The following is a 17,642-nucleotide window of genomic DNA, read 5'->3' on the forward strand; positions in this document are numbered from 1 at the left end:
CAGACTGAGCAAACGGCGGAGACACTCCATGTCATGCTCCATTAACTTAAATTATTACGTTGTTCAGAAAGGCATTTCTTCCCAGACTTGTCTGAGGGCAAGTTCAATACTTAGTAGCTGCCCCTCTGTGCTTCTCTAACCTTCTTTAAGTCAGTGCTGCTGATGTGTGGGTTTGCCAGTGGGAAGATGGGTACCTTGAAAAAATGACTTTAGATTGACAATTGTCTAGGAACTCTCCAGATTAAAAATGACACTTGCTAGTTTTGCCTCCTCCAAACCACTAAGAGGGAGTCTGAATAAAAAGTGCTCTTCAGGGAAGGGACTTCCTGACGTGTAGCCATTTGTTAACTGCCTAAGTTTTTGTCTTAGAATATTTTTCTTTCTCCTCCTCCTTAATAAATTATTACAAATACTGCTGAAGTCTCCTCTTCCAGGGTCTCCGATCCCTCCTTCCTCACCCCGAGAACCTGTTTCTGAAGTGATGTCTCCTTCCAAGCATGTCCTTGTCATTTTGCCCCATTAGTGTATATCCACAAAGTGTATTGCATTATTTTACATGTATTTAAACTTTTATGAAATGATCTCATATGGAAGGTATCCTATATTACATTTTTTTTTTTTTTTTTTTTATCCTCATCCGAGGACATTTTTCCATTTTTTGTACAGACAGAGTGGGAGGGAGAGAGAGGAAGAGAGAGAGAGAGAGAGAAACATCGATGTGAAAGGGACACATCGAGTGGCCGCCACCCGCACGACCGACCAGGGCTGGGGACAAACTGCAACCGAGGTATGTGCCCTTAGCGGGAACCGAACCCGGGTCTCTCCGGACCGCAGGCGGACGCTCTAACCGCTGAGCCAAACCAGCCAGGGCCTATATTACATTTTTTACTAAGTATTTTTAAAGTTGTATCCATGTTGTGCATACATATAGATCTAGTTTCTTCATGTAAATGATGGTACAATATTCCCTCATGAGACTACACCACAGTTTATTATCCACTACTCTAGTGAGGGAAATGCAAACAAATGTTTCATTTTTCACTATTACAACTAGTTAGTAACGAACCTTTTAATTCTCATGATGCTGGGATTTCTCTTTGAGACCATCCAACTATAAAGTCTCTGCTCTCCTCACTCCGTTAAATTGGCCCTTAAGTGACAAGCTTTCATTATAACCCAATTCTGTTGTAGCTAAGCATTAAAACTTGGTAATCCCATTTCATCTCCAGATGGGAACCACTTTACCAATTTTATCAGACTTGAAGAGTAGATTGAATGTCAAAGGCAAAGCTGTGGAATATTGTAGCCGCCAGCCACATGTGGCTACTGAGCACTAGAACTCTGGATGGTCCAAATTTCTATGTGTTGTAGTGTACCATACATACCAGATTAAGGTGGAAAATAGAATGCAAAATATCTCAACAAATTTTTGGTATCAAAATGATATTTTTACATATATTGGGTTAAATAAAATATATCATTAAAATTAATTTAACCTATTTATTTTTACTTGGCTAATCTGGTCTGCCGACTATTTGATTACATACATGGTGATTAGACAGTGTCGGTGAGGGATTAATTAGGCTGAAGAGATGGAGTCTATACTCCTGTGTGCCCGGTGGGGGCAGCAGAGAGTTGCTAGAGTCAGGAGTCCACGTAAGGAAGCCCGTGCCAAAGGCTCAGAGAGGCTCAGAGAGGCAGGATGTCCTCAGCAGAGGGGTCAAATGGGACTGTAGTCAGTAAGAACCCAGGGCCTGGATCCTGGATTCTGGTTGAGAGGAACTGGAGCCATGGCAATCTGGAAGAGAGAGTGCTGTTTAAAAATGAAAGCTCTGCCCTGGCGGTTTGGCTCAGCGGTTAGAGCGTCGGCCCGTGGACCAGCGAGAGCTGGGTTCGGTTCCCGCTAAGGCACGTACCTCGTTGCAGTTTGTCCCCAGCCCCGGTTGGGGTGGTGTGGGTGGCATCACAGGGATGTTTCTCCCTCTCTTCCTTCCTCTTTCCCTCCTGCTCTAAGAAGATAAAAGAAAAAAGAAAATGTCCTTAGGTGAGGATAAAAAAAAAAAAAATTTTAAAAAAATGAAAGCTCTAATATAGCACAGGTTTGAAGTTACACATTTCTGTTTGAATCCTATGTGAACACGGGCAAGTAATTTGACCTCTGTAAGTCTGTTTTCACAATGTAAATTGAGAATGATAGCACTTACTATTTTTAGTTGCTACATATAAAGAGCTTATCACATATAGTGAATGCTTGCTCTCATCATCGTCTTTATTTAATCAATCTTTGACAAAGCATAAAAAGTGATCTTTCCGAAGTGGTAGACCCAGGCTGCAGGTATTACCACACCCAGGTTTAAAGTGACCTATATGAACGCAACATAAAGTTCTCTCAGCTGAGAAGTGACACATGGGATATTTCCTATCTTTTCTCTTGCCAAGGAAGAGCCTTAAACGAATTTCTTTTTCTGGCTCTGAGGTGGAGTAATAGATGCAACTGTCCATCACAGAAGTTTCCCAGTCCTGTGCTAAGCAAGCATTAGGGATGCAGATGAGTGAAATGTAATTAAAATGCTTACAGTGAAGTGAAAGGGATGGATGGGCTGTCACCTACCTGTGACATGATGTGATGGGAGCCAAAGCTGAGTCACGAGAAGGTGATTAATTCCACGGGAGGGTGCAGAGTACTTCAACGGTGGTGTTAAAAAGTAGAGGACATTATTGAGCTGCTCGTCATTCTGTCCTCTAAATTCCTTTGTCTCTACCAGCGATCTCCATTAACCAACAGAAATGTGGCCCCCTAGGGGACACCAATAGAAACTGCCCCGTTGTCTAAGACCAGAGCTCTGATTTTCTTCTCAGTGCTACCCAACCTCTCACAACCTCCTAACTGCATTCACGGTGGTTTCTAAAGTGGGATGTGGCCGTTCAGAGGATTCAAAAGACAATTCAAAGGGGTTAAGAAAACATGAAAGATTTTCTTTATATTTGGCTTTCAATCATCCTTTATTAATGTATATATTTTTGTGTATTTTTATAATTACATGTTAGTACAGCAATATAAATATGTAATAAATACATGCATGTGTGTGTGTGTGTGTGTGTGTGTGTATGGAGGGAGGGAGAGAGAGAGAGAGCGCAAAATTTTTCAGTGCTGGGGTACACATAATCATCAAAGAAAAGTCCACAGACAACTACCTGAATGTATCATTTAGGGCTTGTGGCTTCCAGTGAAAGAAACCCAGCTCACACTGGCTTACGGAGAGAGGTACATTATGGCTAAACTGAAAAGACCAGCCTGTGGCGAGCCTCAGGTATGGAATTGAGGTTGCAATGATGATGTCGGGGTGCCCTTACTCTGTCTCTCAGCTCTTTCTTTGTGTTGGGCAAGATGGTAAATGAAGTCCTGAATTTACACTCTTTCAACCTACACCCAGAAAAGGACAAAAGACTCTCTTCTGCAGTAGCAGAAAAGTCCCAGGGGTGACTAATTGGTCTGGTTGGAGCCCATGCTCATAGCTGAACTAATCCCTCAGGACAGTGGGAAAGGAATATTCTGGCCACTTGAATTAGATCACGTTCTGGGGGACAGGGGTAATGGGGATAGACTGCCCAGGAAAACATGGCAAAGATTTTACCCAGGAAAGAGGAAAGAGACACAGGAAAGTGGGCAGACAGGACACATAGTCGCCTCATTGAGTGTGGAACTGATCACCCTGGGACAGGGCAGGAAGGGACAGGTCCTGTGCCAAGATGTTAAGATCCATGATCCAGTGAGCAACATTTTCTGTCATTACAGGTGGGCATGAACAACTGAAGTAAGCTGCTGAACTCACTTCTAGGCTGAGGAAAGCATTTTGTGAAATGTGCATGAAGGTGATACCACCAAGTCTAGGTGAACACGACTTCTGATACTCCCGGGTTGCAGAAAGGCCAAGATGCATCTGTCCCTTCAGAAGCGCAGTGCACCGTCTCTGCATGCGTCTTATGGTGATCATCAAGTTACAGGCTGTGGGGTCAGAGTGGCCTTGCTTTTCATCTTGACCCTGCCACATGCTAGCAGGGTACATGCCAGCCCGTTTCCCGGGAACTCGGACCCTCACTTACGTCTGCACCTCCCTGGCAGTGCTGTCGTTGGGAAGATGAACTGAGAACACCTAGCATAGCTCCTAGTACTTAACAAACAGGAACTATTATGTTGACGCTGCTATGGTTGCTGTTTTTCTTTACTAGTGCAGTTAGACCAAATTCCTACAGTAAAGGATCCCGGGATGATTTATCTTTGGAAACCCCACTGAGTCCCCGTAGGGCCTGGCACCTAGCAGATGGTCTATAAATACTTGTTGAATGATGAGCGAGGGGATGAACGTAGCTTATTTTGTTTCAAATCATTCCCATGAGGCTCTACTATGAAATGCTGCTCAGACTTGCAGCTCTACCAAAGGACCAACTAGTCTTTGAACAAGAAAATTATTTTTTAGGGTTTTCCCTCTAGTCTTCTGAAATATGGGCCGACATCACTGCAGAGAAACTGATCCGTGCACTGGGATTTCAGCACTGGCCTTGTGCTGAAGTGCAGAATTTCCCATGGCTTATTCCACTCCTTTGTGAAATATTTTGATCTGTTTTCCCAAAGTAACCACAAAAGCCCTGAATGGCTGTTCTGTCCTCCCCAGAGACCCTCCCCCTCTGTGGAAGGGACGAGAAGACGGACATGGCCTGGGACCGGCTGGGCTGCTTGGAAGAGTAACTTGGGGATAAAGGTGATGGGTTTTCCCAGGCCAACTTTGGACTGCTGTGATCTCATGTGGAATGGAGGGCGTTGTCCGGAAAACCATTATTTAAAAGGACAGGCTGTTATTTTGGGAAGTGATGATCAAGTGTGAAGTGGTATACACTGGTCCACCTGCTACTGAGGAGCTCGCTTTTGAAAGTTTTTATTAGTCCAAGAATCTGGTGAACTGGTGCTTTGCCCTCAAGGAAGCGGTACCCTCCCCCAAACGTTATCAGAACGTCCCGCCTCGGGCCTCGGAGCGTTACCATGGAGTCCCCAAACCGTGTGCTCACTGAAGACAGAGCAATAGCGCTGGGAGGCTGGGCTCACAGCCGAGACACTCCTGTCAACTAGGTTTGAGAGCAAAACCCAGAAGAAGTTGGTGATGTCAGGGGTAATTACGGATTATGACCAAAGTCACTTTGGACTTTTTGCGTAAAGATTAGAAAGATTTTACTCGGGGCGGGGAAGTTCCTTGATGCAGTCCCTCAGCCCAGGCACTGAACAAGATGGGAAATTCTAGATAAACTGAAGCAATGAAGCTGCTGTGACCGAACTCACAAGCACAGTTCAGGCGTGATGTCACCAAAACAGTGGCACAGGAGACCCCAGCCGCTGTCCGTCCACAAAGATCAACAGCTAGACCACTATCCAGGAATAAAAGGGGCTCTGAGAGGGCTCTGGAATCCACTCAAGAAACCTGAGAACACCTGCCCAGAAAGGGAAGAGAGACAGCCTCGTTTTCTCCGCATCATCCCTCCCCCAAGCTGGCATTGCTCAGCACCAAGAGCGAACTTCCCAGCTAGGAAGAGGTCCCCTCCCTCAAGAGGAAGAATGGGGTAAACAGCCAGGACCCCGAGCCTTCCAGGGCACTGCAGGTAGGTCCCGCATCCGTTTCACCCCACTCCAAGCAGCAAGGCTGACATGTCTGGACAAGGCCCGGAACATGGAAGAAAAGCAGGAGCAGCCCCTGGCAGGAGTGGGTGTGGTTCCCCGCGACTGCCCGGCAGACAGACCTGGCAGCTCTCACCGCCAAAGGAACCAACGGCCAGCACAGCGGCCCTGGACCTCCTTTAGATTTCACCAGCTTTTGCCACACAGGTATTCACATTTGCTGATGCCAGCCCCCCGAATCCCTCTCCACTCCCCACCCCCCTCCGAAGCCCCTGCTGGAGCCCAGGAACCATATTGGCAGCCAGACCAGGCCTCTGTGGCTGAGCAGCAGACACCAGCCTAGATCCCCACGGCCACACCCCTGCGGTGTGCACGCAGGCCTAGCCCCTCCAGCTGCACACCAGCCCGATACCCGTCCCTGGGCTCCCTGCAGGCGCATGCCCCAGGGCACTGTGCAGGCACGGGGTGGCACACCAACATCCAGGGCCCCCAGCTCTGGAGCCTGGATCAGGCCCTGTCTCCTGTCCCTGGCCTGCCCACTGCCCTCACCACCGCCAGCCCCTGCAGCCGTGTACCTGCAGGGCTCTAGCTGGACCCCTATGACCGGCTGCCATGCGCCTGGGGAGAGCCCCAGCAGCCAGGCTGGTGCATGCTGAGCTGCGGTGTGCCTGTGCGTGGCCCCCGCCATGTTGTGGACACAGTGCCCGCAGCCACCGCGCAGTGGAGTGTGCACCACTGCTGCCCACCCTGGGCCCTGGCTGCCAGACCTGCAGGCACCACTGAGGCCCCAGGAGCCTTGCAGCCACTGCAGATACATGCCCTGTTCACCAAACCACGCAGTGGTCGATGCTGTGGGCCCCAGCAGACCAGGAGAAGAGACGTCGCATTCCCCTGGACCCATGCTGCCGCACATCAAAAACAAACCAAGTGACTCCTGTACATTTGGTGAATGAGGAAAAGACCCTCACTACAACGGGTAGGAGAGGCTGACACAGTCTTGCCACAACCCCGACCCCCTGTGTGGTGACTCACAATTCTGAGATTCTCCCTGAGGAGTGAAGGGCCTGAAGGAGGCACCCCAACCTTTACAGCGGTTCTCAGCCTGTGGGGCGCGACTACTTTGGGGGTCAAATGACCCTTTCACAGGGGTCGCCTAAGACATAACAGTAGCAAAATTACACTTATGAAGTAGCAACAAAAATAACTTTATGATTGGGGGTCGCCACAACATGAGGAGCTGTATTAAAGGGTCGCGGCATTAGGAAGGTTGAGAACCGCCGCTTTAAGACCTACCACTGAAAGCCGAGGGGGTTGCATCCACAAACCTAGAAGCCTGCTGCAAACTGAGAGCCAGTTCTGAAGGGGCTGGGCAGGGCACCCCCACAGTCCCAAGTGCTAATTACACAGCTCCCCGCACTCTGCTGCTGGATCCTTGCAGGTGCTCCCGCGTGCGCCCCTGAGAGTGAGCTCCGGGAAAAACTGCGCTGGGGAGTAGGCCAGGTTGTTGGGCAGAGGAGAAACCACAAACTTGAGCTATGGCACCACCTTCTGGACTACAGAAGTCAAAGCCAGCCTGGGGAAGTGGAAGAACCAAAGAAAGGATAAAAGTTTAGTTAAATTTATCACAATGTGTTGATGATATGATCTTACTTATTGACAATCCCAAGACTCAACAAAAAAAAAAACTTTTGGATCTAATCAATAAATTTAGTAACATTGCAGGATATAAAAGCAATACACAAAAATGAGTTGTGTATAGACTAATAGTAAAACATCTGAAAGGAAAAAAAAAAAACTACCCATTCACATTAGCATCAAAACCAATAAAATACCTAAGAATGAATTTATACAAGGTCGTGAAAGATCAGTACAGTGAAAGCTACAAGACTTTGCTGAAAGAAGTAAAAGAAGACACAAACAACTGGAAGTACGTCCCATGTTCATGAACTGTAAGAGTTAATATTGTTAAAATGGTCATGGTTGAGCATTATCCCACCAAAAGGTCACAAGTTCAATTCTTCGTCGGGGCACATGCCTGGGTTGCAGGCCCAATCCTCAGTAGGGGGCATGCAGGAGGCAGCAGATCCATGTTTCTCTCTCCCTCTCCCTTCCTCTCTCAAAAGAATGAATGAATGAATGAATGAATGAATGAATGAATGAATGAATGAATGAAATGTCCATGATATCCAAAGCTATGTATAGATTTAACACAATTCCTATCAAAATTCCAATGGTATTTTTCACAGAAATAGAAAAAAATCTTAAAATTTAGATGGAACCACAAAAGACCCCAAATAGCCAAAGCAATCCTGAGAAAGAACAAAACTGGATGCATCAAACTATACCATAGGCTATTGTAATTTTTAAAGTATGGTACATTGCCCTGGCTGGTTTTCTCAGTGGTTAGAGCATCGGCCCACAGACCAATGAGTCGCAGGTTCGACTCCGGCCAAGGGCACATACCTGAGTTGCAGTTTGTCCCTGGCCCTGGTCACAGTTGTGCAGGAGGCAACCAGTCGATGTGTCTCTTTCACATTGATGTTTCTCTCTCTCTCCCTCCCTCCCTCCTTCACACTCTATCTGAAGATAAATAGAAAAAAAATCCTCAGTTGAAGATTAAAAAAAAAAGTATCGTACAAGCATAAAAATAGACACATAGACCAAGGGAACAGAAGAGAAAGCCCAGAATTAAACCCATGCCTATATGGTAAACTAATATTTAATAAAGGAGCCAGGAACATCCACTGTGAGAAGAATAGTCTCTTCAACAAATGGTGCTGGGAAAACTGGATAACCACATGAAGAAGAATGAATTGAACCACTCAAAAGAATTAATCCGAACTTCCGGGAGCCGCGGCCGCCATCTGGCCGGTGCTGAAGAGCCCGGCTGGGTGGGAGCCCCGAGCCAGTGAGGCCCCAGCCTTGCTGCCATCGCCGCTGCGGGTGGCGGTGGTCTGCTGGCAACCAGAACCGCGGCATGGAGGCGCACAACGTCCTCAGCGAACGGAGATTCATGTGCGGTCCTTAGGCACAGGGACTCAGGTGAGGCATCCAGGGCCTGCGCCCCACAAGCCCAATGTTTATGATTTCAAAACCACATATGACCAGATGTACAATGACCTTCTTAGGAAGGACAAGGAACTCTACATGCAGAACAGCATTTTGCACATGTTGGACAGAAATAAGCAAATCAAGCCCGGGCCAGAAAGGTTCCAGAACTGCAACAACCTGTCTGACCTGATCCTGACTTGCGAAGAGAGAGTGTACGACCAGGTGGTGGAGGATCTGAATTCCAGAGAGCAGGAGACCTGCCAGCCCGTGCATGTGATCAACGTGGACATCCAGCACAACCACGAAGAGGCCACCCTGGGGGCGTTCCTCATCTGTGAGCTCTGCCGGTGCATCCAGCACAGGAGGACATGGAGAACCAGATCGACAAACTGTGCAGGGGTTTGAGGAGAACAGCGGCTGGACCTTCCTGCACACTGTCTGCTTCTACTGAGCCCGCGGGCCGGCACCTGAGGCCAAAGCCACCTTCCTGCGCTTCCTGTTGTTCATAGCGGTTCCTCCCGACCCTTGTTTTGACTCTGAGGCTGCTCCCAAGGGCCAGCACCCGAGCTGTACTTGCGAGGTGTAGTGTGGCTCCACCTCTGTCCTGTTTGGTACGGCACCCTTGCTATGAGTGTGATAGTAAAGTTTGTTTTTTTAAGCAAAAAAAAAAAAAATTATTCAAGAATGTGTGAAGGGGCCAAAAATAAAAAACTTTTCTACATAAATCATCTATGGGCTACTTATTTTGTTTCCCAGAGCTTAAGTCCAAGGCTCCATTGTTCTTCCACCCTCCCCCCCCCCCACCACCACCACCACCACCACCGCCCTCTTTTTCTCCTTCCTTTACCACATCAACAGTTAGAAACTGCTTGGGGACATAGTGGATAAGCGAGAAAGGGAGGGAGGGAGGAAAAACAGTCTATCCTCAAGGAAGCCGCAAAAGAAATATACTGGAGGCAAAAGAAGACAAGAAGGGCAAAGAGAGATGCACATTCTGTTCCACTTGCCTTGCCTTTCCTTGCTCCTAAGACTATCCTAACCCCACGTAGAGAACAGGCAGTCAGACTGTCTCTTCCCTTTCTCGACTTCTAACCTGGCAAAGATCGCAAGTTAGTTTGCTGGTGCCGCTCTTGAGGTAAAGATCCCCTGGAAAGTAACCAAAGAAATAAAGGACCTATTCGCAGAAAACTACAGGTCATTGAAAAAAGAAATAGAGGAAGATATAAAAAAGTGGAAGCACATACCTTGTTCATGGATTGGAAGAATTTAAATCATTAAAATGTTCGTAGTACACAAAGCAATCTATAGATTCAATGCAATCCCCATCAAAATACCAATGACATACTTCACAGAACTAGAACAAATACTTCAAAAGTTCATATGGAACCAAAAAAAAAACCTCGAATAGCCACAGCAATCTTGAAAAAGAAGAACAAAGTAGAAGGGATCACATTACCAGATTTCAGGTTATACTACAAAGCCACTGTAATCAATACAGCCTGGTCCTGGCACAAGAACAGGCAGATAGACCAGTGGAACAGAACAGAGAACCCAGAAATGGACCCAAGGTAATATGCTAATTAATATTTGACCAAGGTGGCAAGAGCATACAGTGGAGTAAAGACAGCCTCTTTAATAAATAGTGTTGGGAAAATTGGATGGCTACATGCAAAAAAAAAAAAATGAAACTAGACCATCAACTTACACCATACACAAGAATAAACTCAAAATGGATAAAAGACTTAAATGTGACTCATGAATCCATAACAACCCTAGAAGAAAATAGTAGGCAACAAAATTTCAGACATCATACACAGCAGAATTTTCACTGATACATCACCTAAGGCAACAGAAACAAAGGAGAAAATGAACACATGGGACTACATCAAACTCAAAAGCTTCTGTACAGCAAAAGATACAATCATCAAAATGGAAAGGCTACCCACTGTATGGGAGAGCATAATTGCCAATGATATATCAGATAAGGGGTTAATTTCCAATATATAAAGAGTGCTCATACAAGTCAACAAAAGGAAGACAAAGAACCCAATTAAAAAATGGGCAGAGGAACTAAATAGACACCTCTCTAAACAGGACATATAAATGGCCAAGAGACATATGAAGAAATGCTCAACATCACTAATCATCAGAGAGATGCAAATTAAAACAACAATGAAGTATCACACCTGTCAGAATGGTCGCCACCAACAAATCATCCAACAAGTGTTGGCGAGGGTGTGGAGAAAAGGGGACTCTAGTACACTGCTGGTGGAAATGCAGACTGGTGCAGCCACTATGGAAAACAATATGGTGCTACCTCAAAAAATTAAAAATTGAACTTCCATTTGACCCAGTGATCCCACTTCTAGGAATATACTCTAAGAAGCCTGAAACACCAATCAGAAAGAATATATGTACCCCCATGTTTGTAGCAGCACTATTTACAATAGCTAAGATGTGGAAACAGCCCAAATGTCCATCAGTAGATGAATGGATAAAAAAGCAGTGGTACATATACACAATGGAGTACTATGCAGCTGTAAGAAAGAAAGATCTTTTATCCTTTGAGATGACATGGAGGGACCTGGAAAGTATTATCCTAAGCAAAACAAGCCAAACAGAGAAAAACAAGTATCATATGATCTCACTTATTTGTGGAATATAATGAACATAACAGTCTGAGGAATGGGGTAGTCCCAGAGACATGGAAGTGGGGTACAGTCTGACAATCCCCAGAAGAGGGGGTGGTGGAAGAGAGATAAGCCACAGAAGTTATATGCATGTATGCATGAACAATGGACATGGATAACAAAGCTGGGGACAGGGCGGGGAGGGAGAGGGAGGGGGGAATCAGTGGGGGGGGAACATCTGTATCAAAAATTAATTAATTAATTAATTTAAAATAATTAATTAATTAATTAATTAAAAATAAATAAATAATTAATTAATTTTTAAAAAGATTCCCTGGAAAGTAATAAAACTATGGCATCTCACTTTTGACCCTTGTCTTGATGCAGAACTACCTCTTTCGTGTGTATGCTATTTAGTCATCATGAGGTTTGTTAGGATATGGAAAAAAAATGAACTCAAATGGCCCTGGCCAGTTTGGCTCAGCGGTTAGAGGGTTGGCCTGTGGTCCGGAGAGACCTGGGTTCAGTTCTTGCTGAGGGCGCGTACCTCAGTTGCAGTTTGTCCCCAGCCCTGGTTGGGTCATGCAGGTGGCAGCCACTCAGTGTGTCCCTTTCATGTCAATGTTTCTCTCTCTCTTTCTCTTCCTCTCTCTCTTTCTCTTCCTCTCTCTTCCTCCCACTCTATCTGAACAAAAAATGGGAAATGTCCTCAGGTGAGGATTAAAAAAAAAAAAATGAACTCAAATGGATAAAAGAATTAAACATAGACCTAAAACTGTCAAAGTCCTAAAAGAAAACAGGGCAGGAGACCCTTGACACCAGTCTTGGCAAAAACTTTCTGGATATGACAGCAAATGCACAAACAGCAAAAGGCAAAAACAAACAAGTGGAAATAGATCAAATTTAAAAGCTCTGCACAGCAAAAGAAACAATTAACAAAATGAAAAGGCAACCTATAAAACTGGAGAAAAATTTTGCAAACCATGTATTGGATAAGGTGTTAGTATCCAAAATATAAAAAGACTTATACAACCGAATAGAAAAAATAAAAATAAAAAAGCCTGATTAAAAGTGGGCAGAGGAAAATCCCCAAAGACAGACAGATGGCCAACAAGCACACGAAAAGGTGCTCAACATCACTAACCATTAGGGAAATGCAGACCCAAACCACAATGATTTTGGTTTGCATTTCCCTGTCAGAATGGCTATTACTGAAAAAGACAAGAAATAAGTGTTTTATAAGGATGTGGAGAAAAGGGAACCCTTGTGTACTGTTGGTGGGAATGCAAATTGGTGCAGCCACTATGGAATAGAACTGCCATATGATCCAGCTATTCCACTTCTGGGTGTTTATCCAAAGGAAATGAGTACAGGACATTGAAGAGATATCTGCACTCTCATATCCATTGCAGCATTATTGACAATAGCCAAGATATGGAAACAACCTAATGCCCATCAACCGATAAATGGATAAAGATGTGCTATGCACACACACAAATATATCTCAGTCATTAGCAAGAAAAAAAACCCTGCCATTTGTGACAACATAGATGGATCTTGAGGGCATTTGTACTAAATGAAATAAGTCAGGCATTGAAAGATACATTCTGTATAATGTGGAATGTAAAGAAACCAAGTTTTGAAAAGAAACAGAGTAGAAGGGTAGTTACCCAGGACTGGGGGTGGGAGAAATAGAGAGATGTTGGTCAAAGGGTAAGTTCTGGGAATCCAATGATTTCATGATGATATAGTTAACAATTCTATATTGTATTGCATACTTGACAGTTGCTAAGAGAGTAGTCTTAAATGTTCTCACCACAAAAAAGAAATGTTGATTACATGACGCTATGGTGGTAATTGTTTTGCTATACGTAAATGTATCAAGTTAACACATTGTACACCTTAAATTTATACAATATTTTATGTAAATTATATCAGTAAAGCTGAACCTTTCCTCCCCAAATCCAAAAAAGAACAAAAGTACAATTCAAACCCTGTTTTGTTCAATGAAGGGGTGGGAGGAGGAAGAAAGATTCTACTGGAGAGATTAGAAATTTCTTAGGTCTGAACCATAGGAAGTGAGTTGTGTTGAATATGGTCATTTATATTTGCTCACTGCTGGGGAGGAGGATACATCAGTAATAGGGCTTGTGCATGCTGGGAAGAAAATAGGGCCCAAAGCTTCAGACCCAGACTGAAGAATGAAAGCAAAGGAGAGCATGGAGGGCTGTGACTCTAAGTGCAGGGGGAAGGCTGCATCTATCTGGCTGGCTTTACAATGGAAATTCGCACGGGTGTGAAAGACAATACAAGCAGATGTATGAGTCTGCTGAGGCTACCGACAATCATGCCATCAGTCCGCCATTTGGGGTGATCTGTCTACAAGGCAGTTTTGAAAGCTGGACAGGAAGTGTTTTCACCAATAACAGAAGCTACGGGTTAGGACAGACTCTGGTCAAGGTCTTGCATGGGAATACAAAAGAAATGGGTTCCTCTTTCTTTTGCCCTCTCTTCTCCTGTCTTTACTTTTAGCTCTATCAGAGAAGGGCAGTGGGCTTACATACAAGGGTTGAATTACTCAGCTGTTGATTTGAAGGGAAAAACTGTGTGAAAGAAAATAATCGTGACCTGAACTTATTAATAAGAGTCATTTGGGATATTTCCCATCAATGAAGCATCAAGTAACTACTTCAAGTTATACACCTAGGAATGAGGCAAGTATGATTTAGGCTAAAGAAATCTTTGGAACCAAGTAACTGTCTTCCCGTTACAATGCGATGTCACTCAGTGGTGATGGTTCTCTGGTATTTGTACAGAGATCTAAACTTTCCAAAGCACTTTCTCCAATTTGACGTGCATTTCAACCTGTAAGGTTTATAGAGCACGTTGTTATTTCCCTGTGACATTACTAAACTGAGACTCACAAAGGCCCAGCAGACTTGCTCAAGGTCACATATCCAGCTAAAGGCAGAACTAGGACTGGAATCTGACTCTCAGTACTCAGCTCTGTTTTCTCTATCTCTGTGTTAGCATGACCAGAAGATAACATCTTCTGCTTTAACGGGGCCAGTTTTTAGATGACTCAGATGTTCATTTAAAGGTGTTGGAGAGCCTGGCTGGTGTGGGGCAGTGGTTGAGCATCAACCCACACATCAAGAGGTCACCGATTCGATTCCCGGTCAGGACACATGCCCAGGTTGTGGGCCCAATCCCCACTGCGGGGCGTGCAGGAGGTGGCCAATCATTTTCTCTCATCAATGTTTCTATCTCTCTCTCCCTCTGCCTTCCTCTCTCTCTAAAATCAATAAAGAAAAAAAAATGTTTTTTAAAGGTGCTGGAGCTTCTTCAGTGGGTGTCCCAGCATATTACGGTGCTCAGAGGAGCAGCTGGGAGCTAACAGGAAGAGAGGGTAACTGCTGCTTCTTTCCAAGAGGCAGAGGGGGTGGTTTAAACAGACCGGAGGGTGACTGTTTCCCCTTGAAAACCTTTGTTTTATAAGAATAGAGACCTTTTTGTGGCAGCCTACTGCAGAGGTCATTATGGTAGTTTAAATCAATTGAGCTCGTGGTAGATAGTTTTATATCTCCAAAATTATGCTTGGAGCACTTTAAATGACCACAGTTTCTCAACATATCAGTAAGTTGAAAATGAACAAATCAAATTCCAATTCGTTTTATGGATCTAATATTGCAGTGATGCTCTTAGTCACATAAAAACATATTCACTCAGAATATAAGTATATAGGAAAATGGGCAAATGCAGCTACATTCTCAGAAATTAGTGTTTTATGTTTACTTTATTGATATTTATTTTCTGCATCAAAATATATTCACTCAGTATTACTTCCTGTGAATAATATCTATGAGTAGAGCAGCATTCCTGATTTTCAGAGGGCTCTTGTTTTGTTTTCCATTTATAATGCCACAGTAAAGTTGAGAATTTCTTCCTTCAGTTAGCGGCCATTTGCCATAAGGGCAATTGATGTTTCACACCCAAGAAGGGACATTTGTTTGAAGTAACCACTGTCATGGGTCTTGGGAAACTACTTAAGATCAAAATATATATATATTCATAACTCGCTCCTTTTCCTCAAGGCCAAGAGTTGGTCTCTTTAGGTAGCCCACCAACAACACAGGCAGTGTTGGACCCTCACTATCTCAGCCATCTGATTGGAAGCAGGCTCCAGATTGTTCTCTCTCCCCAGTTCATGATTTTGTAGAACAGCTTGAAGGACTTCCCTTACTTGGCTTCTCACTTCCCTACTTGGATTCTCAGTGGTTCTGCTTGGGGGCTGACCTGGTGGGACATTGGTCACAAGGACCTGAAGTACACGTCAGCTGACTTATACAGAGTATTTACTGAGAGTGGCAGAAAACGTGTTAATTAGGGGTTGAGTTTCAAATCATGGTCCAGGGCGAAGCCAGGTCTTGGAGCCGGAGTAGTCATCTAAGGTGCAAAAGGTGAAATGATCCTTTAACCAAGAAACAGAGTCAGAAGCTGGGAAACTGAGAATAGGTTGGGTAGTTGAGTAGGAGGTGGGTTGGGGTATGTGGTTTGGGGTAGAGGTCATGAATAAGAAGCTCTGGAAGACTGCAGAGACATCTGGAAGAAGGGTATACCTCACCTGTTCAGAGAAAAGGCTGACTGCAATGAAAAGAAAGAAAAGAACACTTTCTAAGGAGAAAGTGTAGAAATACCTCCTGCATGGGTTCAACAGTGCGCAATCCATCAAGTGGACGATGGCAAACGCCGCTTCTGAGTCTGTTGCAATCAGACATCTGGAAAAAATTAGGTACAGCAGGTCCTCAAATAATGTTTTATTCAACGTTGTTTTGTTATGACTTAGGTGGGATGCCATAAGAACCTAACTCTTGTGTATATCAATTAGCCTATAGTAAAATTGGTTTTTTTATACATCATTTCACTTCAAGTTCAGAAACTGTAGATGACATTAAATGAGAATTTAGTACAAGAGAGCCAGTGTGATACTCCTACTCTTATGAATGGATGGGGCAGTACAGAAAGAAGACACATGCAATTCTTCCTACATTTTGGCTTCCAAAAGCCTTATATGACCCAGCAATCCCTCTTCTGGGTTTCTACCCAACAAATTTGAAAATACTTGTTCATAAAGATATATGTATTTCTATGCTCACTGCAGTATTATTTATAATAGCCAAGACATGAAAACAACCTGTGTCTTTTGATGGATGATTGGATAGAGAAGATGTGGTACATATATTCAATGAAATACCACTCAGCCATAAAATAATGAAACAGTGCCATTTGCAACAACATGGATGGATTTTGAGATTATTATGCTAAGTGAAATAAGTCAGGCAGAGAAGAATAATGACTGTATGATTTCATTCATATACAGGATATAAAATAAAAGATATTAAATGAGCCAACAAAACAAAACTCATAGAAACAGACAACAGAATGGTGGTTGCCAGGCGGGAGAGGGTGAAGGGGCCATATATATAGTAAAAGGACATGGGACTTCAAGTGGTGAAAACAGAGTAGACAGTTGTCTATTATAAAGTTGTACACCTGAAATTTATATAGTTATTAACCAATGTTACCCCAATAAATTTACTTTTTTTAAAAAGCCATAGCCTATCTTTTGGTAGCTGGGAGAGGGAGTATGGGAAGTAAATTGAGATTTTATAAAAAATAGTTTTTTCAACTATTAAAAAATTTCAGTGTACACCATAAAATTGTATATGAATATATAGCTATAATCATATCAGACATGCTATGAAGCTTTACATGTCTTTAAAAAAGTCTTTATTCTACCCTCACACTTGATAGTTTGGCACACGTGATGTATAGAACTTTTGGGGTGTTGGAGGCGGAGTGGGGGTTAATCACTTGTGCAGAATTTTTTAAAACCCTCCTGTCCTCAATGTCTCTGTAGTATTTGGTGATGCCAGTTCCCGACTCTTTCACAGATTCCAGTTATTTGGCTTCTCACCAGTAATAGCCTCTCACCTCTTCCCTTGTTGCTGGGTCATTTACCCTCCTCCACCAGCATCCCATCTTTGTGTGGAGGTGTCTTGGAGGGTTATTAGAATGGAGTGTGTGTGTCTGTTTCACATTCTAATTATTTTGGGTCTTAGATTACATTCCTCATGAAGACATACATGTTGGGTCTTGCACTTCAGGCCACTTCTCCAGAGGAGAAAACATTAAACTGGAAGGAAGCACCTGAACCGGTTTACCAGAGGGTCGGATTCTCCCTGGTGGTATAGAAAATAGAATGCTAGTGGCACAAGTGGTGCATAGCCAAGCAA

General features: G+C 44.0%; 1 pseudogene; it reads left to right on the top strand.

Annotated features, from left to right (window-relative positions):
• Positions 1–8,436: 8,436 nt before the first annotated feature.
• Positions 8,437–9,167, top strand: LOC118622676 (annotated as a pseudogene).
• The last annotated feature ends 8,475 nt before the right edge of the window (positions 9,168–17,642 follow it).

Source organism: Molossus molossus, unplaced genomic scaffold, assembly GCF_014108415.1.
Source record: "Molossus molossus isolate mMolMol1 unplaced genomic scaffold, mMolMol1.p scaffold_m16_p_1, whole genome shotgun sequence".
Taxonomy (NCBI): Eukaryota; Metazoa; Chordata; class Mammalia; order Chiroptera; family Molossidae; genus Molossus; species Molossus molossus.